The sequence below is a fragment of the Seriola lalandi genome, unplaced genomic scaffold, assembly GCF_002814215.2.
Source record: "Seriola lalandi dorsalis isolate HSWRI2012SDOR001 ecotype SW California unplaced genomic scaffold, Sedor1 jcf7180002054997, whole genome shotgun sequence".
In the NCBI taxonomy this organism is placed as follows: domain Eukaryota; kingdom Metazoa; phylum Chordata; class Actinopteri; order Carangiformes; family Carangidae; genus Seriola; species Seriola lalandi.
Genome location: NW_019525546.1, coordinates 434,866 through 460,330, shown reverse-complemented (window position 1 = coordinate 460,330; position 25,465 = coordinate 434,866). Strand labels below are relative to the sequence as shown.

At 40.5% G+C, this 25,465-nt stretch overlaps 1 long non-coding RNA gene across 1 annotated transcript; it reads right to left on the bottom strand.

Annotated features, from left to right (window-relative positions):
• On the bottom strand, positions 1–22,572 carry LOC147817205 (uncharacterized). The gene is made up of 5 exons (XR_015436555.1): positions 19,886–22,572; positions 19,726–19,797; positions 19,401–19,462; positions 19,233–19,299; positions 1–1,980 (listed from the first exon to the last, which is right to left on the bottom strand). It is a non-coding gene; the product is annotated as an uncharacterized LOC147817205 (long non-coding RNA).
• Positions 22,573–25,465: the final 2,893 nt, after the last annotated feature.

Sequence of the window (25,465 nt, the reverse complement as noted above, 5' to 3'; positions counted from 1 at the left end):
TTTGTTAACACTTTTAATCAATGTTGACAATAGGGAAAACTACAAAGTTCAAAGTCCACACTGATTCACTGTTTGACTCAAAATAGTTACCCAAACATGCAAACTATACTTAGTTACCAGCTTGTTATGTGCATCTATACAGTGTCATGCAACAGTCCTCCAATAATGTGCCAAATCATCATGTCTGGATTCAATTTACTTGTAAAGGCTTATGAGATATTTTTTCCATCCCCAGACAGAATATTGGAAACACTACTTAATATAATCACCATAATTCAATATACCACTAACTATGGCCCCAACATGACACTGTCACCAAAAAGTGAAAAACACAAAGATGTGTTTTATTGGAAGGCAATTCAGACTGAAACAAATTAGAAGAAGTGTCGGTACAAGAATGGTCTCTTAAACGTTGCTCACAGTCAAGTATCGGACATGTGTTTTAGCTGTCATCTGGAAAATAAGAAATGAACAGCTATTTCAATTTGCTGAGCATAAACGCCTGAGGTGAGAGTGCAGTCTTAGAATCAATTTACAAATTGCTCCATCGGTTAAGATAGATATTTTAAATTTGTCTGAAACATTCCTGCCATATCCTCGAATGTCATTCCTGAATTACTCTCAGTCCCATGTAATTGTGTGAATAGAGATGCTAAATTGGAGCCAAGCATAAATTAAAACTTCTTTCCTTGCACCTTCTCTGTAATGTCTTATTATGTTGACTGCCAGGGATCCAGGCTCGACACCCCTTGATGTTAACGGAGCCTTCGTCAGATGTCACTGGCAAACATTTAATGTTAATATTTTGTGGGTTGAAGGAGTCTGCTAGGTGTTATAAAGGATTGTTGCCAATTTATCAATGTGTATATTTTTTGAGGGGTTTAAAGGGTTGAAACTGTAGTTGTGTTTAGACACGGTTATGATTTCAAAAGGATCCCACTCCGCTCTGCATTTCCTGATATTCTAAGATAGTCAAATTTAGTCAAAACCCTGATCAAGATATTTTCATAATGGGTGAGGATGGTGACAATATAATTTGATCTACAATTTTCAGGCAAAAATCCGATCTGATTCCCCTCTCAGGTTTTCCTCCGATTAAAGTTTTCTTCTTCAGATTGCCTCTTGCGGCCACATTTGCATCTATATGGGTTTATGGCTGAGGACTGAAAGTCATTACTCCTTAGATCCAGATGACAGGGAAACAGCTCACACTCCAAACTATGATAAATATTTCAAGTAGGGCAACACGGACTTTATGCATGTTTAATCATTTTGTATAGCGTGGCTTTGTTCTCTTTGCGTCATCTATACCTCTCTGTGTTGTGTCTGTTTTGTGCCTTTGTTTTTCCCTGTCTAGCTTTCTCTTTGTCTGTGTCATCCTCATTTGCTTCTTCTGTCAGTCTCTCTGTCAATGCTGTGAACATTGTGACATGCTACGTGTGTCTATGTGTGTGTTTGTAGACCTCAAAATGGGTTACATTTGAAAGAGTCACATTTGGTTTTCAAACCCTTGAGGAATTTATGTCCTTGTACCAAAGGAGAAATGTGCAAACCCCTGATCAGGCAGAAGTGCACACACAAGCTAATGCTCAAATTGAAATAAGGAATCAAATACACCTGTGTGGATACATTTAGGAGTGACCTCCCTCTGCTGACCGCACTTCCAGAACATGGCAGACTCTGGCTGGCAGCGAGAGCCACTGGGATTAACACAGTAGATCAGGATCTGAATTTACAATTAGAGTCTTTTGCTTTTGGCCACTCTGCAGCTCCACTGCAGCACTTGAGGATTACATCCACAATACGCAACTTTACTGACTTCTATTGTTTCTCTCGTCCTCCTCCACATCAGTTGGTCAAGTTCACGGCCCCGCACTTGTCACTCAACTTGATGAGCTGCCATCTTGCCCGCAGCTGAGGTAACCGGCATTCATAAAACCACCACAGTCGCAGGAGAAAACAGATGCAGATGCAGCCGATCTACAGTGAAAAACACAAAACAATGGCTGTTTTTTATCATGTTCTGAAATGGCTGTCTCTTGCTGCTGCTTTCATATAGTCTCTCCTGAGTTTTGCACCCCAAAATGTCTCAGACATAATTAAAAATCAATCTAGTAGATTAGTATCTATGGACTCCATGACTGACTGTTGATGCCACAATACTGTACTAAAATTTGAAATCCTGATGAACTGTGAGTGTTAAAACTGACGCCTCTGGAAGCTGCATCTCAGGCCGGTTTTCTGTTTGACTACAAAGAAGTTCTCCCAAGCGTAATTTTATGGGTTTAAAGTGTAACGACAGCTCACCGAGTCTCCACCCTTCTCTAACTTTTGTGCTTGAATTCTCCAGACCTCTGTAAACTTGGATATGCAAGATTAATTTAGGCCAAACCACATCCATGTTTTATTCATCTCTACGTTTCAATAGTTTAAGGGGGATGAATGTTTTTTCAAGTTGTGGGGAAGTAAAAAAAAAAAGGAACAATTTGAAAAAAAAATTGATAAAAATGGGGAAGCTTGGAGGTGTCCAAAGACCAGAAAGACAAATACGTGTAGTGGTGTGTGGTAGATTTATTGTTCATTATGGGCCATATATTTTGTGTATTCATTTAGTGTCTGTGGGTTATATATTTGCAGTGTCTTATTTCAGAATTTAACAACATATTGACATGTAGTTATATTACTTTTATATTATTCCACTAAATAAAGTCCATCTTTGCCCCACTTCAACTCGTCCATCTGGTCTTTTTTAGCAGTGAAAGCTATTTTGTGTTGCTGGTATTTTAAAAATCTGTGACATTTATATGGTCCATTCTGAATCTATTCACAGCACATAAACTTGGTGCTGATCCTGCTTTTTTTTACTGTGTCGAGAAGTGGGTCAGTACCAGGATACTTTTTATCTCATCTACCTACCACAGGAGAGGCCCAACTGCTGGTAATGTGGAACAATGTATAATCTCAAAATTGTGGGGAGAACTATTGTTGTTGTTATTGATTGTTTAATACATTTTTATTTTGTAACATAAAGGGTTATGTAAATAATGTATTATTTGTATAGTATTATTACTATTATTATTAGTATTATTATTATTAACCAGATTGAATCATAACAACGAAATGTTTCTATAATATTATACATACACTTAAACTGTCTTGATATTCACTTTAACAAAGGCCTGAGCTCGTATTTATCAAAAGTAAAATTTTGGACTTAAATGAACGATGAAAGTAAAAGTTATTCAACTGCTTATACAACTGCTATAAAAACTCTTTATCAAACTCCTTTGACTTAAAAATGCTCTTAAATGTCAGAGAGCTGCAGCTTAGCTCCCGAGTTGGGCAGTACATGAAAAGGGCTGAGGACCCCTCTTTACTTCAGTCTAGATCAGACACAATTAGACACCTATTAATTTGGCTTTTCAGTTTTTGAAACAACGCAAGTTTCTCTCAAATGAGAACTGTAACTACTTATTTAGAATGAACGTAGGACAGTCTGTCTAGATATTCTGTGTTGCACAAGTCTCCTAAACAAACCCTAATGCTAAAGGGCATAATGTAAAGACTTCCTGCACAGACAAAAGCAGAACATGCTACTTGAACATGTGACTGTCGCCTATATGTTTCCACTCTGAGATATAGATTGACCAGCTCGCAAACTCATTGAAGTGCACTGAACAAGCTGTTGGCTTGTGTCTGTAGAGGAGGAACAACAAAGAAATATACATGGGCATACTGGGAGACAAATCACATGAGGGAAGAGACAGCGTGGGAGTGAAGTCCATTATCTATTGCCAGCACTCTAACCAGTGGGTGAGCTGTAGGGACAGTAACATTAACAGTTGGTCAGTCATGCCAAATAGTGTCCAGAAGCAAAGTGCTGTAAGGAAGTTGTATGTCACATATAGCAGCTAAATGGTGAGGGGAAATATATAGCTGCTGACATGTGTGTCTTTGGCTCACTCACTTCAAGTGAGTTTTACAAACTTTCATGTCACAAGATATGAAAGGCGATTCATTGTGTAGAAGCCAATAGACCAGCTGGTGAAACTAAAAGAGAAAAACAGTGTTAGTCTTTCATAGATTACTGCTATGTATTGTATGTGCTATATGTGTGAAAGAGAGATGGTAAAGAAGCATAAAGGGACAGTGAGATAATGTAAGCAAAAGTAGTATAGATAGAAAAAAGTTGTTGATCTCATTTGTCATTAAGAATGACAGTCACTGTCCCTCTGTAGAGCTGATCCTTCTGTCAGGCAGAGGCGAACTGTTGGAGAGGCAAACCAGGAAAATGGTTGGTCCCCAAGGGCAAATGGGGCCCCTGATGACCCCTCACATTAGTACATTTTGTAATGACAAATATAAACCCACTAAAACCTCCCTGAAATGTACAAAACAAGTCAGGTAGCTCTGAATGTTGGATGTGTAATGTCACATTCTCATAAATTGTGTGAAATGCTGAATGTCAAAAGGGAGAAGGTCGCACTTTAAGATGCAATATAATTTAATATCAACATTTTGCAGGGCATGTTTGCTTCCTCTGACAAAACAATCCACACGGGTTCTGTTGAAACAGCTGTTCTCAATCAGTCTAGTAAGTAAGTGTTGTTTTTGGATGACATTAGATTAAATAGTGACTTCAGTTATAGAGTGCAACCCTCTTCTGTCACCATTATTGAAGCTTAATATAAAATTTCAGCCACATTGTTTTTTTTTCTGTAGTAATTAGTTTAAACAGCATCAGCATCAACTAACAGTAGACTCTTGCAAACCAGACTGCCTTGCAGAGTTCAAATGTTTTACATGAGACCAGTGAAAATGCAGCAGATTCCTAGCAGAGAACAAAAAGTTAAAAGTTAGAGGTATAGGATAGATATAGGGGTAAACAAGTCCTGCTGTTGAAAGTGATATAATTTTCATGCATTCATCCAATCTGTTGCTTTAGGTCAGTGTGGCTGACAGCCAAGGAAAACAGCTCAGACACCGGTCTCCAGAGCTACATCCTTCAGCTTTTCTTCTGGGATCCCAATCCAGACAAGATCGTCTTCAGGCTCCGCTTCCTCTTCTCTTCACCATGACAGGCAAAAATCCATCTTTCAATCTCAAGCTCCAGTTTACCATCACACGAGGCAGAAACTTGGTCCCAATCCAGGCAAGGCAAGCCAAGCCACCGTCTTCCAGCAGAGTACTACAGCCTCAGTGTTGGAGGTGCTCACTCTCATAAGTGCTTGCAAACCAAACTGGAGGTCACATCGTGAAGACGCTGGCAGAATTACATCATCAGCAAAAAGCAGGTCATCGAACTGCTCAGCTACAGGCCTTGAGACCCCTGACCATGAAAATCACAACCAGAATTGGTCACAAGACACAGACTTGTTGGAGCCAAACACCCACAAGAAACACGCTTGACTTACTGATCAGGATGCAAACAAAGGTCTTGATGGTGTTATGGACAACAGTTCTGGTGATCCATGTTCCCTCAGCACCTTCAACAAGATGTTAAGACTACAAACACATGTAGGCTGCATGACCCCCATCATTTTCAAAGGTAAACACAGTATACAGTAAAATACCTGGGTCTGCCATCTAATGAAAAGAGCAGAACATCAACCACCTTCATGAATGACGGTTACATGACTGTGGCTATTAATGGATGGCACCCACTGTATCATTAATTCATTATACACGCACCTGTAAACAATCACTGGTGGTGGCAGCTCAAAATGTCAGAGAATCCAATCAGCAGTATAAAACTTTATAAAACAAGCCAGAAGAATATGTAACAACCAACAGAATAAAACTGAGCACGCAACAGTAAAAAATGAGTCCAATTTGAGATCATGATAACAACACGTTTGATCTCAAGTACAATGTGTATGTGTGTGTAACATAATAAGATCACACTGTTCTGTTATTTGTGTTATTTTGTTCTTATTTGAGATCATCACTTGTGACCTACTTGGAGTGAAACTCCGGCTCCTTCTGCGATGTGCGGTTAAAAATAACTCTGAGGAAAACACATACACACACACTTACTGTACATACATGCACACACACATGTTCACACAGAAAACCCATGCACGTTCAAATCGAAACATAAATTCAAAACCAACAAATCCTGATGCTTACGGACACACACACACACACACACACACACACACACAAACACTGCTGACCATAGTGATTCCCTAAACAATCTCAGACACACACATGCGCATGCACACTCACACTCACTGACACACACATACAGGTACAGTCATATTGTACATACACATGCACTTTTAACTATACAAGGACAGAAGCCACGTTGACACACAGCTTGTACATTCAGACATACAGTAAACATACACACACACACACACACACACACACACACACACACACACACACACAACCACACTTGCAGTACAAGTACACACAGATGCATGCAAACATGTAGGCCACACGCTCATATGCAGGACTGACACATGCACACACTATCAAGCGTTCTCACGTAGGGAAACACGACGTCACTCTCTCTCAGTGTTGTGTCAACCTTTGTTTGTTTCTTCTTCTTCCCCTCCTCTGTCGTTCTTCTCTTCTTCTCTCTTGTCTTCCAACTGTGCATCCTTTAATCCCTGACCCTGTTATCTTCTGGAGCATCTCAGAGAGAAGGGGGGAGGAGGGGGGAGGATAAGAGAAAAAATATCTCCTCTTCCTGCCCTCCTTCCCTTTATTCTTTCTTTCTTTCTGGCTTTTGCCATAACTAAACACTCTGGGAAGATTTGCGTTACACCTCTTTGACATTAAACTCTACATGGCTGCCCACACGCGTAAAGTACATGTGTACACACACATACACAATCCACACAGGGAGTGAGTGTGACAAGAATATAGATACAAGGCTTTGAATTGGATGATTATCCATTGTTAGTGATCTGTTTGAAGAGGCAAATCAGCAAATCTATGTACACCGAGAGATAAAGATGAAAGCAGCAAAAGAGAGGAGCAGATAGAAATAGAGAGGGCTCTCGAAAGTCTAATGAAAAGTCAGGTCTCTGCATCACTGACATTCCTCCTCCGCCCTCTTTCTTCCTCTCTCCGTTTCACCCTTGCTGTCTTTGCTCTCTTTCTACCGCAAGGTCATTAACTTACACTGGGGGGGTGGCAGTAAAGACGAGGACAGGGAAGAGAAGAAGAAAAAAAAAAAAAAAAGCAGAGTTTGACTTGGTCTGGCAAGGACATGAAACAAGCGGCAAAGCGGTCTGTGCTTAGAGAGATGCAGCGGAGGGAAATGGCAAGGCAGCGACGGGATGCAGGGGAATTTTTAACTCCTCCTTAACTACTCAAATTGTAAACATGCGATGTAGTCGTTCTAGTCAGGAAAATTCACACTTTTCAAATTTTGAAAATGTTTACAAGTGGAAGGCAAAGATTTCTGGAGGGAGTTCATTTTATGATCACTTTAAACTTTTGATGCATTTTGGCAGTGAGACAGTCTCCGACATGAAAGAGACTGGGGTACTCATGGGGTCACCTCAGTGGAGTTCTGTATGTTGACATGATGATAATGATGGTTTGGCCTAAATTAGTTTAAAGCCCATATTTGTAGAATGTCAATATAAGATGTTAAGATGTTCAAGAAATCAAACCTGATTGTTGATTTGATGGTTTATTTTGCAACCAGTCCTCCAACCTGAACAGCCATATGGGTCGTTTTTGTTCATCCCTCTGATACCCCCAGTGTCTCCTGAAATAGCACTCATACCACGGCTGGCATATTAATAATAATAATAACACAGACTGACCCGACAGCAGTGTACCCACTTTCGTCACCATGGTTACTTGGTTAGGTTTAGGCAAAAAAAACTACTTTAGGTTTAGGAAAAGATTGTGATTTGGGTTGAAATAACTACCTCCTGATCATTAGACGATCTTGTTGTCATGGTAACAATAATCAACAACGTCAACCAATCGTGGATAACAGAAACAGCATAAACTGCTAGAATCAAACACCTCTCTCCTGTGTCATATTCCTGTGTTTTATTGACCCCATCTCTCCACCACAACCTTCACCTGACACGGACTGTCGCTCTTTATACTACGTCACCGCACTTTTCCCTTTGCCCCTGTCATAATTATTACAGCTGTTAGATGTCGCTTAACAACAAAACGTAACTATGGGTCATAATAACCTGTTGCACAAATGACCTATGGGCTCAGTTTTTGCAGTAAGACAGTCTCTCTTTTTTTTGTTTTTTTGTTGTTTTTATTGCCCATATAATTACCTCTCTATATAGTAGCTTTCGGCGTTAGTGGTGGACTCCACTATTCCTACGCTGGATTCAAGCATGAGGTGTTCACAGGAAATAATGCAGAATGTAATCCAAAGTTACTTTTTTCATTTTTTTTTTCTGATCTCGGCCTCAATGTTCACTCCTCCACAGCTGTATCAGAGCTGTGATAAGTTCCAGTTAATGCAAACCAAACATTTCCTCCCGCTGCTGCTTCACATTAAAAGCGCTGCACTGGTGAAACATGGGGTGGCTTCTATGTGAAGCAGCTACAAGAAATGCAATGAATCTGTCACATGGGTTAGCACTGCCAGCGTGTAAACTGAACATAAATGAGACGTGACCTTTACTTCCTTCATTATTCACCTCATGCACCTCATACACATTTAATGTTCACAGAGGGAAGATTTGAAATCACTAAAGTGGAGGACATCAGTTTTTCCCACAGGCTGAGGATTTATTGTTGAGGGTAGCGAACATCAAGAGACGGCACCAAGAAAGCAAGAAACTTACAGGTAACTTTAGCTCAATGAACCACTTAAACAGACACTTATGTTGTGTTAATCATATTGAAATTGAAATATTTGCTAAGGAATCCATTAATGAGCACAGTTAATGACTCCATATGTAGTTTGGTTTAATTTATCATAGTGACTGCAGAGGTAAATTAGGCTGTTCAAATGTTTCATTTACCAGAGAGCAGATATTTCACCTTTACAAAAAGATCTTCACACATGACAGCCAGAGAAAAGGGCTGACTCAAAGAGATGTAATCATAACACAAATACTTCACCAGACAGCATATTGTTCTGCAGAAACATTTTTAGCAAGCATTTACTCTCTGTGTGCCATTACAAACAGATTCACAGGCAGATTCACTGTGTCATGTTGAAGATTATTTTATGAGAAACACCATCAGTGTAATAATCACAAGCAGCCTGAACGGCTGAGCTTGAACTGCAAAGGCAATTTAGAATCTTCATTCCCATTTAGCTCCTTATCAAATAGCACACACACACACACACACACACACACACCCACATCCACACATTAAGATCCTAGAATGATTGGCCATTATGCTGTAAGAGCAGATTACACAGTAACGGTAAACGAATAAAACTGTCAGCATTATTCATTTATTTCACACACACACACACACACACACACACACACACACACACACACACACACACACACACACACACACACACACACACTCACACACTCACACAAGGGTCTAACCATAACCATAACTTTACAAATTCACACACACACATACACACACACAAACACACACACACACACACACAAACAGGTAAAAACAACCACACACACACACACACACACACACACACACACACATACATATGCTGATAACTACTACACACTATTTTGTGCACATACACTAGGAAGATATTGTGTATTGGACACACACACACACACACACACACAAACACACACACACACACATACATATACATGAGGATCAACAGCAGATGGCTTAGTGACCCTGAGGTTTTGTCCCTGCGTCAGTTTGCTTGACATTCTGGACACAGTTGTCACTTAGACTTAGAAGCAGTTCTGCTCCCCGTCTCGCAAAACACACACAAGCATACACACACACACACACACTCACACACACAAACAACCATACTGTACATGCACAATAACAGAAAAATGCAAATTCATGTACATTTAAGTGGATACTTAAGTGTGGATATTCTGAGTGTGGATCTATCTATCTATCTATCTATCTATCTATCTATCTATCTATCTATCTATCTATCTATGACAGGGGGATAGATAGAAGGTGAGGTGTATGTCAAATGGGGGACAATGAGTTTGTGTGTGAGAGAGATCAGAGGGCACTTGTGGATTTTGTGTGTGTGTATGTGTGTGAGTGAGTGAGGGAAAGATTAAGGGAGATTGTGTGCATGGTTCACAGCGGCTGCAAGGGTGATGAATTGCAAGTAATTTTCTATAGGCTGTGATTATATGAGAGTTCATAAATTAATCTATTGTGAGCAACACACCCTCAGAGAGGTGGTGATTTGTGAAGTAATAAGGAGGAAATGTCAATCCCACGCTCCACTCTACACTACATAAAGACCTTCATGGGTCTTCTTCCTCTATGTCAGTTATTAGTGGCTTTATTGCTGCTGCGTGATGAATGGAATGAGACTTTCTCCTCTCTCTCACACACACACACACGCACACAAACACACACAAGAAAGAACACATGACACTGACACATGACACACATCCACTGTCACACTTTGCTGTAGAGTCACAGTAATATACTTACAAATGACAGAACTAAGGGGTCGCACGATAGTTTTGCTAAAAACTGAACAATTCAGCACTTACAGTCATGTGGTGTCAAACTGTTGAATAAACTATTACAAGCTAATCACAGAAACAGAAATGATCGTCGTCATGGTAGTCTTCCATAAAACACAGAGCCATGATGATAATGAGATTTTGATGGTTTCATGATTGGAATGATGCTTAATACATCACATGAATGCTTTCACTGCAAAATGCAAAACATATTTAGTAAAAAAAAAAAAAAAAAAAAAATGCAGCAGTTGTGAAAATGATCAGGGATTATCTGAAAACTGATTGTCTTTGAAATATGTCTGTTTGCAGTAACAGATAACTGTGATAATAATGTGTTTGTTTGTTTTTTTTACTCACACTGGTTTCACTTTGTCACTTGTCGTATTTCACACTTTTGGCTACAGCAGGATAAGTTTACAGCAGTGATGGATGTCTCCGATATGTGCGTTTAGATTACGTGGATGACGCACTGATTTTCGTTGCAGATCACCGGGCTCAAAGAACGCCACGTTTCACACCCGGGTTTTAAATTGCTTTTCTGTTGCGCGGATGTGTCAGATGCTAAAACAAAGAAAGGGAGAAGTCGAGGGAGAGGGCAGAAAGTAAAAGAGGAAAATCAAAGACGTGGGAGGAGAGGACAGCGAGGCATGTGAGAGAAAGCTGTGGAGGCTCAAAGACGGAAAGTTACAGCAGCCTCTGGCAGATGCTGTCATTAAAAAGAAAGCGTCCAACACTTCCAGCTGTGGAAGTGAAATGAATGTGCACAAAGGGAAGATGCGATTCGTCACATAATAATACAACACATTTAGTTAAAAACCCTCACTGGGACTTTCTTACAAACAGCAGACTTGATTGTGATGGTACTGGTCAGGGAACTGGTCGTAGATTCATTAAGCTTGAATAGTTTTTTCTTTGAACATTACATTATGGGTGGAGATATTACATAAGTTTTCTGGCCTCTTTAGGCAAAATGTGTGTGTATGTGTGTACATACATCTTCGGCTGCTGTATGTATAGGCCCGTTTGCCCTATTATGTGTGTGCATGTGTTATTTCTAAATGTAAAGCATATAGTATGATTGATGTATGTACTCAAGTCTCTTTGTTTTTCATCAAGTGTGTGTTTGTGTGTGTGTTTTTCATGCACACATGCATCAGTCAGGGGCTACACTGTCGGCAATTAAAAAGCTGGACTGCGCAAGGGTCACAGAGAATAATATCACACTCACTTATTAACATTTCATACTGTACCAAGCATTAGCTGTTTGGATGGATGACAGCCCAAAAGTGTCTGGTTACATAATGTCACATCGTTAATGCAGAATTTCAAGATAAATTCTGAGCCAGCTTTAAAAGCAAGTTTACAGCATCCCTGATGATTTTATTTGTATTGAGAAACACAATTGAGCAACAGGAATGCTGCTCTCAGCCTCAATAAATAATAATGATTTCGTTGTAATTATATTGTGCATTATATGTGGGTATGTATTTATAGAAAATGGTGTAAAAGGAACCAAGTTTCTCTTGTTTTACAATGTGCAGTAATATAAGTCTATTCATTTTTGCCTTTTCCATTTGTCCATTTAAATGAATGCCGCATAAAAAGTTTGTATACGAGCTCATAGTAATATTGCTGAGAAGATGGAGGTTTAATTTATCTGATCTGAGGTCGCACAGATCCTGAGTATTAATCAAGGAGACTGTGCGCTCAAGAGGAACAACGGCTTCAGTAATTTTAGCAAATAGTCAAAAATGACATTTCTTCACAGTGAACGGACAAAACCCTCCAGCAGCCATAGGAGTTATGATTCTTCTCTGTCAGGAGCAACGGAAGAAGTCCGGGGACGTTAATGCAGAGCCACAGAGTCAGCAGATGGAGAAGGTCGGTGTGGATGGATGAGACAACAACATTCTTGACTTTGTCATGAACACCAGTGTTTCCCTCCCATTTCCTACCACAAGTGGACTTTTGTTTAAACCTTGATGAATGTTCTGCAGCCTTGAAGATGATAAAACCGATGTTTTACAATAACAATGTATCAAAAGACAATGTGAAAACAATGAGACAATGCAAAAAAAGGTCACTCATATGATGAACCTACTGAGAATTATAGAATGAATCTGCTGCTCCACTCAGCTTTAAGGAGCTTTAGAATGAGTTTCAATCCATTGTTTAGCTGTCTGTTCCTTTTTGGTTCAATGTCACTGTTTTCATAATGCACTGTAGGTATTTCTCTCTGGAGTTGGTGGAGACTAAAAACAGATTTAAAGGAGAGGGAATATTGGATTTATGTTTGCCAAGTGGCCAGAAACACAACCCCAAGCAAAAGCTAATGTTGCTCAGTAACTGTTGGTTGTGTTATCTGCTTGCCAACACGTTTGCCGTTCCAACCTTAAAGGTTATTCTGTGTTTAACCAAAACCAAAATATTTCCTAAACTCTAACCAAGTCATTGTTGTGGCTAACCCCCCATAGCAATGTCAGATCATCCAAAGGTTTGATTTTTGCACCGGAGGCACTGACAAATTATGTTCCTGCTGATAGGGGCGGTGTATCTTGCTGGGAGTTACCAATGATGTATTGTGTCATTTAATTTAGAGAACTTGGTTTAATTAAGACTGCAGGTGGATTGTTGAGTTTTATGTGATTGCTGTCATTCACAAAAACTAATCCACACGAGAAAGGAATGGTACCTGGAGAACCTCTAGTTCTATACATGGTATCCCACCAATTATACACTAACTGCCAATATAGAATTCAACCTTAAATGCAGATGAAATGTATTTTTTTCCAGGTGGAAGAGCAGCTGTTTTTCCATCATTTATAGTCAGCAAGGCAAAGAGAGTGAATTACTTATCCTCTGTCTTACCCGCTTTCTTGCCCAATAAACGGATGCATTAAATTACCTTCCCAACTACAAAAAAGTAAATGTGTCAGATCCCAGAGGCAAAGGCAGGTTGACTACACAATTTAATGGTTTTTCCAAATCAGTACACTATAGAGCTCACTGTCTGCTCAATAATAACCTCTGTCCTTCAGATGATGCTGTATGACTGCGTAAGAGAATGCAGTGGGCCTTCTCGCTGCTTACTTAGGCAATGAAATAATAAGTGTGTGAGAGAGAGTGATTGAGAGAGACAGCAATAGGGAAGAGGAAAAGAGTGTTCATTAACTAGTGCTGACATCTGCAAGCTTTTTCTTATTAGGATCTGATTAGGGGAGAAAGCAGGAATTACAGGTGCTTTGAGGAAGATGAGAGACAGTAAGAGAGTGGAGAGAAAATGGGGGAGAGGTTGAAAAAAGAGGGAACGAAGAGTTGGGAGAAAATGGGGAGGGAGAGTATGGGAGATGAAAGGAACAATCTCCACTCTGTTTCCAGGTTTAGAACAGGAATATTTCCCAGGGGGCCGAACGACACCGGGCTTTTGCCCTTCAGAGAAGGTAACTGTCAGAGTAGACCTTATTTACCCCCCACACACGCACAGGCACACACATACAGACACACACATACAGACACACACATACAGACACACACATACAGGCACACACATACAGACACACACATACAGACACACACATACAGACATACACATACAGACATACAGACACACACATACAGACACACACATACAGACATACAGACACACACATACAGACACACACATGCAGACATACAGACACACACATACAGACACACACATGCAGACATAAATACACACACATGCAGACACACACATACAGACATACAGACACACACATACAGACACACACATGCAGACATACAGACACACACATACAGACACACACATGCAGACATAAATACACACACATGCAGACACACACATACAGACATACAGACACACACATACAGACACACACATGCAGACATACAGACACACACATACAGACACACACATGCAGACATAAATACACACACGCACAGACGCAGTAATGGGCCGATCTTACAAAATGTTGATGTACAAATCAACATGTCGGAGCAAAATGTAATTAGAATCTAATAACATTGCTCGCTTACGTTTTGTTTAAGATAAAATGGAAATACTAACTCTAAAGAACTTATTTTCTCTCCAAAAATTCACATGTCCAATACAACAATATTTAACATATTTATGCAGTTTAGATAATAATAATTCCACACAAACACATACAGTGAAGAGTATTCAGACTCCTTTACATTTTGCACTTTGTGTTATAGATTTAATTGTTAATGAATGAAATTGTAATTTTTGCCCATCAGTCTCCACTCGATAACCCATAACGACAAGGTGAAGTCATATTTTCGGATTTTTTTGCAAATTTATAAAAAATCTAAACCAAAATCTGTAATTTACAAAAGTCTTTAGACCATTAAGTCAGTACTTTGTTGAAGTTCCTGTGGCAGCATGTACAGCTCTGAGTCTTCCTGGGTAAATCTCTACAAGCTTTGCACACCTGGATTTGTGCACTTTATCCTGTTCTTCCTGGCAGATCCTCTCAAGCTCTGTCAGTCAGAAAGTGTCTTGTGAACTGCTGTCTTCAGGTCTCCCCACAGATGTTCTATGGGATTTAAGTCTGGGGTCTGGCTCAGCCACTCAAGGACAGTCAAAGACTTGTCTGGAAGCCACTCAGCATTTTCTTGGCTGTGTGCTTCGGGTTTTCATTCAAGGACCTCTCTGTAGCTCAATTCATCCCTCCCTCAATTCTGACCAGTCTCCCTGTCCCTGCCTCTGAGAAGCCTGGTATTAGCCAGGTTTCTTTCTGTTGACCAGACATCGTGTTTGGAGCTCTGGCCAGAGAATCTTTGCCTTCGTGTTCTCAGTCCTTTAAATGTCACTTGGCAAACTCGAAGAAAGCTGCCATATGCCATTTACTTGAAATGGCTTCTGTCTATCCTCTATCTTCTCTACCATAAAGGTCTGAATGGTGAAGTTCTGCCGAGATGGCTGTCCTTCCAGCAGGTTGTCCCATCTCTGCAGAGGACTGACACTCTGTTAGAGGGACTGCTGGGTTCTTGGGCACCTCCCTGACTCCCTAACCCGAAGTTAGTTCCTGTTTTTCCAAACTTCTTCAATTTCACAATTATTGAGGACACTGTGCTCATGGGAACACTCAAGGTTTTAGAAACGGTTTTATGCCCTTCCGCTGATCTATGCCTTGACACATTTTTATCACAGAGGTCTACAGAGAGTACCTTGGATTTAATGGCTTGGTTTTTGTCTTGACAAGCATTGTGAATTGTGGGACCTTCTATACGGTCAAGTTGTGGTCACATCTCAAGGATAATTAAAGCAAACAGGACGGACTTGACCGTAATCTGGCATGCCACAGAAAATTGTCTGAATACCCTTTTTTAAATTTCAGTTTTTGATTTTCAAAAGATTTGCAAAAGCTTCAAAAAACATGTTTTTACTTTGTGTTTATGGTTTACTCACTGTAGATTGATGGGCAAAATGGCAATTTTATCCATTTTAAATTGAATCTACGTCAGAAAGTGTGCAAAAAGTAAAGGTGTCTGAATCCTGGATATGCAGGGGCACATTTACATTCTCATTTATTTGACTGTCACAAAAAATACTATCAGGGTTCCCTGAATGATTGTTGTGCTCCCACCAGTTGCATGAAGAGATGATCTAATCACACACACACATACACATACACACACATGCACACACACACACACACACACACACACAGACCTATCCTCACTGATACGCTCACTCAAGACAACATCTGACATCGAGGAGACCCTCTTCAAAAACATGTTTCCTGAAGTGATTTGTGGTTGTTTTATAGAGCCGTGGTAGCCGATTGCTCTGATGTAGGGCTCATTCGTCAATGTCAACACACACACACAGAAGCAACGAGCACATAAAATATAACCACACATTCTCTCCTCACAAACACACATACACAACACAGACAGTATCATTTTGATTCCTACTGAGCTACTTTGACTTCATGCTCTTCTCCCATCACAGAGAGGTCAGAGGTTAGATGTGGAGCAGCACTCGCTGAAGCTTGTTAGGTTCTTAATTTCTTGCTCAAGGGAACCTCAGCAGTTTAGATGTTTGCCAACAAAAGGCTTTGGTTTATGGTTTATGTTCAATGAAGACAGATCTCTTTACTCATACCACTTCTTTGCCCCTGTGTTCAGTTCAGATTGGGCATGTCAACATTTCATCTTTTTTTTGCAGTATTTTGACTAATTTCTGTTTGTCAAACACCGACACTGTTCGCTGCTCCTGCAGAGACAGCTGCTTGTATTTTGTCTGACATTCCTAAATGACAAAGCAACAACACAGCACTGTGTGACTTTGTATTCATCTAGAAATAACATTATGGTTTGAAAACTAACAGCTGACTTTGGGTCTGTTATATGATGACACCAATAGAAAACAGGCTGATAGTTGCCAGCTAGTGTGACTTTGAACTGCAAGGGGAGAGCCATTCTTTCATGTTAACTACAGAATGCAGTTTTGTGAGAACAACCACCTGTTCCAGCATATGGCAATACCATAGCTATATTAACTCACTCAGTGTGTGTTTGTGTGTGCACACACACTCTTATCTTTAACATGGTTAACAGAGACAAAGATAGAAATTCAGAGTTCTACTTTCATCTTGCATTTATTTCGTATTTCATAGTTCAACTTATCTACTATGAAAAGACTTTTGTTACTCCTGTGAACAATTACTTGAAAAAGCACACTCATTTGCAAATAAGCCATCGCAAAATATACATTCTTGAACTGATTAAAACTATAAGTGTGTGTGTGTGTGTGTGTTCAGTAGATAATAGAGGCTCAGACAGACTCTGACTGACTGTGGCCCCGCTCTGATCCTCCCATCACATAATCTCTATTGACTGCAGAACATCATCATGTGCGTTTGTGCATACACGTGTGTGTACAGTTGTCATGTGCGTCTACATGCATGTTTGTTTTGTTTACTTTCTCCCAATGTCTTTAGGCAGAGCCAAACACAACACGTTCTTTCTCACTTGCATACAAGCACACGCACGTACGCACACACACACACACACACACACACACACGGTCATCGGCACTGATTTGGTGTGACAGGGCTGTAATTTTAGCTGTGCTGACTCTCTGGGCTTTTTTTCTCTCCCTCTTTCTCCCTCCTACCCCTTTTGGCTTACGATTACAGAGTGGTGTACATCAACCGCTGCCTCAAGCAATGTCTGATTGTGTGTGTGCGTGTGTGTGTGTGTGTGTGTGTGTGCGTGTGTATGTATGTGTGTGTGTATGTGTGTGTGTATGTATGTGCGCGTGTGTGTGTGTGTGTGTGTATGTGTGCGTGTATGTGTGTGTTTGTGTGTGTGTGTGTGCATTTTACCATGCAGTTTCTCCCAGGGTTAGGTCATAGAGTCATGCTAAGGATAAGACTCCTTCACTAATACATTCCAAAATCTCTTCACAACACACACAGACCTGAACCCTGCACTAGTGTGTGCTGTGTGCAACAACACAGTCAAATCCCTCTTGACACAGCTGCACTCTCTGGATATGTTTCCCTGTATTTCAACATTTTTTCAAATGTAAATTGATTATCAGGTCATTTGCCCCCAGGCCTCTGATACAACCCCTACAGACTGCAACAAGCTGCTTGCACAAACGACTTATGGGGCTGTATATATATTATAGAACAGTGTCTGCATACGTTTGTGTAGCCAACAACTCTGTCTCCTCGAAATTACATTCATATATTAGTACAATGTTTTCCCAATTACATTGTGGTAATCACTGGCCAATGTAATCACTGGCGGGAGGATGTTCAGAGGCAATCGTTTATTTTGAGCAAATGAAGCGTTGCATTAATAAACTGCATCGGTAAGTGGGTGTGGTGGATGGCAGGAATACAAAGGGCAGGACAATCACACTTGAGACCTGGATTTGCATCCTGACTCCCAACTGTGGTTCGGTTTAAGCAATAAGAACTCTTTGGTTAAAGGGACAGTTGGGGTTATTTGACGTTGGGGTTGTATGAGGAAGTCATGCGTAGTCGGTGTGTTACATGCAGTAGATTCTGATCAGCACGCTGCCAGTTAGGAGAGGCAGCAGGAAAAACCGGCCCACCAGCAGAGCTGTGTGTTGCTGTGCATGGGGCCAGCAGAACAAACGTGTTTTAGAACATTTTAAAAGACGCCCACCGAAACAATCTAATATCCGTTTAAATGAACGCTTCATGTGGAATATTTTCAGCGCTTCATCTTCCTGTCAGTACAGCACTTTGCTATGGTACTACTTTTTTCAACCACCGAACTATACCGTATTCCTACCCACAAGCACACCTAGGGAGCGCACTGTATTACCCCGCTTTCTGATTCACTCAGCTGACCTGCGGCCGCGGGGTAATGCGTTGTGCTCCGTAGATGCACTTGTGCGTAGGAATACAGTAGTTCTGCGGTAGCTCACATGAACTGCCTTTGTGACTCTAACAGCCATTTGACTGAACAGCTGGGAGGGCATGTTGAAGGAGGTTTTTGGAGGAGCCAACCTGAAGATCTCCAGGTTGGCTCCTCCAAAAACCAGGTCTCCCCCCCCCCCAGCACAACCGCTGCACTGTAACTGATAATAAATATGTGTCAAACAAAACTCACCAAACTGAAACTGAGGAGAGATGTTCTCTGGCTTCAAACTCAACATCCCTCATCTTCATGCTGTTACCTGAAACAGGGAATAAAATATGTTGAGCAGATTTGAAATATTTATAGGAGAAATCAAGTGTAATGTAACGGTTGACTCCAAAGTCAGGATTGTGGTCTTACGAGCTTGGGGAGAGGTCTGGCCTCATCATCATCAAAGTCCTCCAGTTCAAACCTCAGGGAGCCTTCAAACAGAAAGGAAACATAAGATTCACCTTTATCCTCATTACACGCAGATCGGTGTGACATGAGCAGAGGTTAGGCTGAGTGTGTGTGTGTGTGTGTGTCAGTAACTCGCTGCTCTGCTCCACCAGCAGTTCAGCCACCAGTGCGAGCTCAACAATATACAAGGGTTCGCATGTATTTATGTATAAATAAATGACACAGTTTGTGAGATTTTACCTGGTATTTTATTGTGGTGTGGACTGGAAATTATAGTGGGTCTTACTTGAGACTTGTAGGAGCTGATGTGCCAGCAGATCTGCAGAGCCCGCTCATATGTGGCTGTGTCAAACAACACCTGTGATAAAAAATAAGATAAGATCATTATACTGTTTATTATTCTAGACTCAGTCTAGCTACAGCAAAAAAAAAAAAAAAGTTCATACATTCCCTGTTGGATCAGCAGATGCCGCTGCTTGATGTTTTGTTGTTTTATCTGAAAATACAGAACTAAACACAAACACACACACTCACACACTCACACACACACACACACACACACACACACACACATACACACACACACACTCATTTCATTAATATGTCTCCATCTCAGTGTTTAATTACACTAAACTACCATCTTGAGCAATTTCGCAACATCACACATGGCAACCTCATTTATTTCCAATAAAACTGGGGTCAGTGTGTTTTTACATAATATTGAATTGCTCCTGTCATTCCACTGTTTATTGTAGTGTTATCAGCCTTTAGAGCAACACAACCCAGATGCAGCTGAGCTGAGCGCTACTCTCATCACATTGCTCACTTGGTCAGCGAGGGACGTCCTGTTATGTTAAAGGAGGGGAGGCTAATATTTCCTGACTTTACATTCCCGGACAGGTCAAACGCCAAAAATGCAATCTTACTCTCTGTGTAATGTAATCCAAAAAAGTGACACCTTTTTGTCAGACATTTCCTGCCTGGTCACATCTCCACGGATTTTATTTGTAGTTTTCAAGCCCAAGCTCTTTATATGATATGATGTGGCAGATATGGCAACTTTGTCAAAGTTATTTTCCCAGAGTTGACAAAGCTTGGCAAAGCTTTTCACAGACTCCATGGCTAGTCTAAATAAACAGAAGGGCAAAAGGAAAGAAAGAAATCATCCACTAGACAAAGAGGTTACTGTGTTTTTCTTGACGGTCAGAAATAACCTTTAACATCAATATAAAACTGTTAACACTGTGTTGTTGTCATAAAACCTGTTGCAAAAGGATGTTCAGCGGAGACAGTGTTTTCCTTTTACCTCAGTTAAAACAATAAATATGTCAGCAGTGGTTTTTTTCCCCATCAGTATTTCATTCTTGTCAATATTTGTAGTTTCAAGAAACAGCTGTGTAATCCTTTGTAAAATGGATGTGTTCATGATTCATAATGTTAAAATGCTACAGAAAGAAGCTAAAGTTTCAATTTTCAATTTTCAGCAATATTTTTTATTTCTAAAACCTGTAACTTCAACTTTTATTTTACCAGCTTGCTAACTGAGTCTCAGGAGCTGCCCCATCGATGCTGTTTGACCATTGTTTCTATTATCTGCACCTTTCAAATGAACCATTCTCCACTGATTCTTATTAAATTCAATGAAGTTATATATGGTCACTCCTTATGCCAGACTTATGGAGAGGATGGGGAAAAGCCAAACAATAGGAGAGGTGGCTCATGGGTAATATCACAAGCATGTTAATGAGTTTCATTACAGGAGTCCTGAAAACATTTCCTAGTTATACCAATTTGTCACAAAAGTTGGGAAAGGACCAGCTTTAAACATCAAAGAAAGTCATTCTCATTCCAGTGGCATACTGGAAACATAACCTTGCCTCAGTGTCTATCATCACCACTGGAGATTTAACAGGCTATCTGCCCCCATAACTATGTCTGTCAAGGGCGTCGGAGGTATTTGCAATTCAATTTTGTGAAAAGATGTAACCTTTGTGTGGTCTTTGAACGATATCAATAATTAAATCATTTTATTTATATGCCACAGGTATATCTCACCCTTGGGATTGTTCCAGCTAATATTTTGATCAAAGGTCAGATTTTGTCACTGCACAGTGGACAAAAAAAAAAAAAAAATCAGCATATTTGAAATATACTGATTGGTACAAATGGACAGCAGATGTAAAGCATCTGGGCTTTAATGACTGGTTTGAGATCAGCTCTGCCTGTGCTCTTCACATGAGCAGAGAGCAGGTGAAGAGTGAGGCGAGAGCAACAGGTAACATTACTGATGTTTCTCCTTAAAATCCTGACACCTCAGGCTTTATGGATGTAACGTTTGTGTAAGTGCGCGTGTGTGTGCACATGCTTGTGTACATTTGTAGTCCCTGTTAAGGCCACGCCGTCGTCTGTGTGTCACTAAATAATGACTCTGTCTGAGCTGCGTGCCCTCTGGGCTCTCCTGTCTACCCACAAATACACACACACACACACACACACATACACACCGCTCTGCCTGGCCATGGCTGGCTGATTCTTAAATGTCAGATGACTTCACTCCTGGAACAATATTTATTGAGCCCAGTTTCTTTCTTTCTTTCTCTCTTTCTCTTTCTCTCCCTCTCTCTCTTTCTGTGGTGAGTTGTTAAAAGAATCAGAATTAATCAGTCGATTAAAACCTGCTGTAATCTTCAGTGTGTTTGGAAAGATGTTTTCTCTACGTGCAATGTCAGGTCTAATAACCAAACACACTGCTGTCCTCAGCTGTATATTGCACTTATATTGCAAGTTTACGCACCTACTTTCGTCCTCAGCAGCGCCCCTTCATCACAGTTACACACATTCACACTGCGAGATGACGGTGAACTCTGTGACCTGAAGGGCTATTCAGTCGCCGGCACCTTCCACAGCCACAGTCTCCCAGCAGCTGCGAGATAACATTATGGTCACTAGATTGCTTTCTTTATAGAGCCTCTCAGCCACTGCTGTACCTTGTGCTTTGCAGAGTCAGATAATAACTGTTGATAAATTTTATATTAAAGCTGCTCTGGGACACTTCGCATCTTGGTGCAGTCATCATTATTTTGTACTCACCACCTCAGCTGGTCACTGATGAGTTATACAAAAGGACAATGAAGGGACAAGATATACAAAAGATATCATACCCTCCAAAACCAAAACGGGATTATTTGGACACTAGAAGAAAATTATCGAGTGTATCTTTAAAACTACTTTGAGTCATTGAATATGACATTATCAAATGACTTCTGAATGAAATAATATAACTGTAATGCAAGAGTTTGACGGTGCACATCTGGACACACCGAGGAGGAGAAAACAGTCAAGAACTGAGGAGAATTCAACATTTGATAAAATGTAATTATTCAGCAGAGTTCTAGTTGTGAAACGTTAGAAATCACCTGGGGAGAAGTTACTAACTTCTGAGTTAGAGTTTTCTGTTTGTGTCTTTTGCCAAACTGCATCACTCACTTTCACCGACACATATACATGAATGCGTTCCTGCGCGCACACACACAGTCATTAATAATAATCACACTTGTTCTGCTTGGTGATAAGCTCATTTCCATCTAAAACGGGATGGATGAAAGGAGGGCAGGAAAAATTGGTGGAGTGAAAGATAGACGGATGAAGAGAGAGACTGGTAGATGAAGCACTGCATGCATTGGAGAGACAGAGGACAGTTAATATTGGTGTTTTCCATCTCCTTTCAGGACCAAAATGAACTTAATTAAATGAAAGTAAATAAGACAAAGTAAAGTGATAGGATCATCAATCATGGGCAGGATGAGATGAACCGAACACCGCTGAACTACAGATGCGGTTAGAGAGACATAGCACCAGACTAAAGTATTCACCAGCTGTAGATGTAGTAAATATTCCAACTGTGTCTGTTTGTAACAGAAAACAACAATGCATACCCTACACCTCGGGACTCAGCAGCATATAACTTGTGAAAACATCAGCCTGAGCCTGCTGAGTGCAGCCGTGTGGATCCTGCAGCTCAGTGACAAAAACAAGAATGTCCAGAAAGTTTATAAAGTATTGATTTGGTTTCTTCATAAAATCTTTAATATGCAGCAGTTGTTACAAGAATTAGGATTTTTATTTTGTTAGTCTTGTTTTGCAAACTCTTAGAGATACTGATGTCTGTTTATGAACTATTTCTTAATAACTTCAAGGTAATGAGCAGGTACAAGCAACTAACACTTTTTCCATTCCCCTCATGATTATTACCAAACTGTGTTGGCCTTTCTTGGAAATATCAGAGTAATTAACAGCTAAATATCAGCTACTTTTTGGGCAATTATGAGTAGATTTCCAGGAAATCAGCTGGGAAATACTTGACCCATAAAATAAAGCTTTACTGATTTTAATGATCCAAATCTGATTGAGAAAAAAAAAGAAAAGAAAAGGCGAAGGCCAATGTCAAAGACCATACAACAGACTTGGGTGGAAAAAAATCAAATTCATAGTAAGTGATCCAGATCTGCACCGAAATTTAATGGGTTCTTCCCCAGCGACCCATCCCGCCACCAAGTTCAGTGCAAATCGGTTCTGTACTTTTTGCATAATCCTGCTGACAAATAAACAGGGTGAAAACGCGACCTCCTTGGCAGAGGTGATAAAATAAAATAAAATAAAATAAAATAAAATGAAACGAGTGGACCCTCTTCTAAAAAAAAGCCTTTACATTTGTGTCTTGTGTATTTTCAAGGTTTTCTGGACAATATAAAGTGTGCTGGTGTGAGCAGTCGTGTCCAGACAGAGAGAAGAACGGCATCTACAGAAGAGTCATCCAGTGAAGGAGCATTACAGCCATCAGCTCTGGGTAAACTCTCACCACTTCATCTTGCAGAACAACTCATTAATAAGTTTGGGAGGAATCAGTTTGATAAAACTGTTTCCACTTGTTAGTGTGTGCGTGCGTGTGTGAGTGTATGTGTGTGTGGTAGGGGGATAGTGTTATATGTCATTCGTCTGTCTGTCTGGGCCGCCTCGGGTCATTACAACATCACACCGGAGGACAAGAGTGGAGTAAAACTGACAAATGAATCCGTCTATCTGAACACACACACACACACACTCACACACACCTACACTCACATACACACAGATGGGGGGGGGGGCAGTCTCGTACGTCAGCGACCTGATGGAGATTTGGCGCGGGCTAACCAGCTGGAAAAGTGACCCTCTGGTTAATGGAGTGGCCGAGGGAATGAGAGGATGAGAGGGAGAGAAGTAGAAGATGAGTGAGCAAAAGTTGCAGAGGCAGAGGGAGAGAGGGAGGGTGTGTGTGTGTGTGTGTGTGTGTGTGTGTGTGTGTGTGTGTGTGTGAGAGAGATAGAGAGAGAGAGGGAAAGAGATAATAGTTTGACGAGACAAATGTTAAGTGTCTGGAAAAATGTTGACATTAAAGAAAAATAGAAAAAGTCAGAAGACAGAAGAAGCACAAGCGATCAGGTGATAAAGCAAGATGCAAACCATCGTCTAAACCACTTGATTTAGAGCTAAAGTGGTCAGTGACCCGGGATACTTAAATAAATTCGACTAGCGTAGGAGTTTCCAAACAAATCACTCATGATTCCTCAATCTTTTAACTTTTAACCATATCCTTTACCCACTGCTTATAAATATGGATCGCCATCTTTGTGTAATGAATTTAGTGTGTGACCAGCAGAAAGAGGGGAGGGGGAGATGACAGAATTTACAGCAGAAATTATGAGAAAATCTTTCAACAGCTGAGCATGAAATCATGTCATCTGGTCTCACTGGATAGAAAGAAGGGGGGGGTGATGGAGAGACGAAGGCAGGGAGGAATAGACTGACACATTAGAAAAAACATAGACTATAGATAGATGATCGTTGTCATGAGCTCAGTTTTTCTCTCCAATTAGGGAAACTAGGATTGCCTGCTCATACTACTCGGGAACACACATTGAGATAAGCTGTACATGTTGAACTGCACCAAACACATGCAGATGTCAGTACCATTAAAATGACACCCAAGC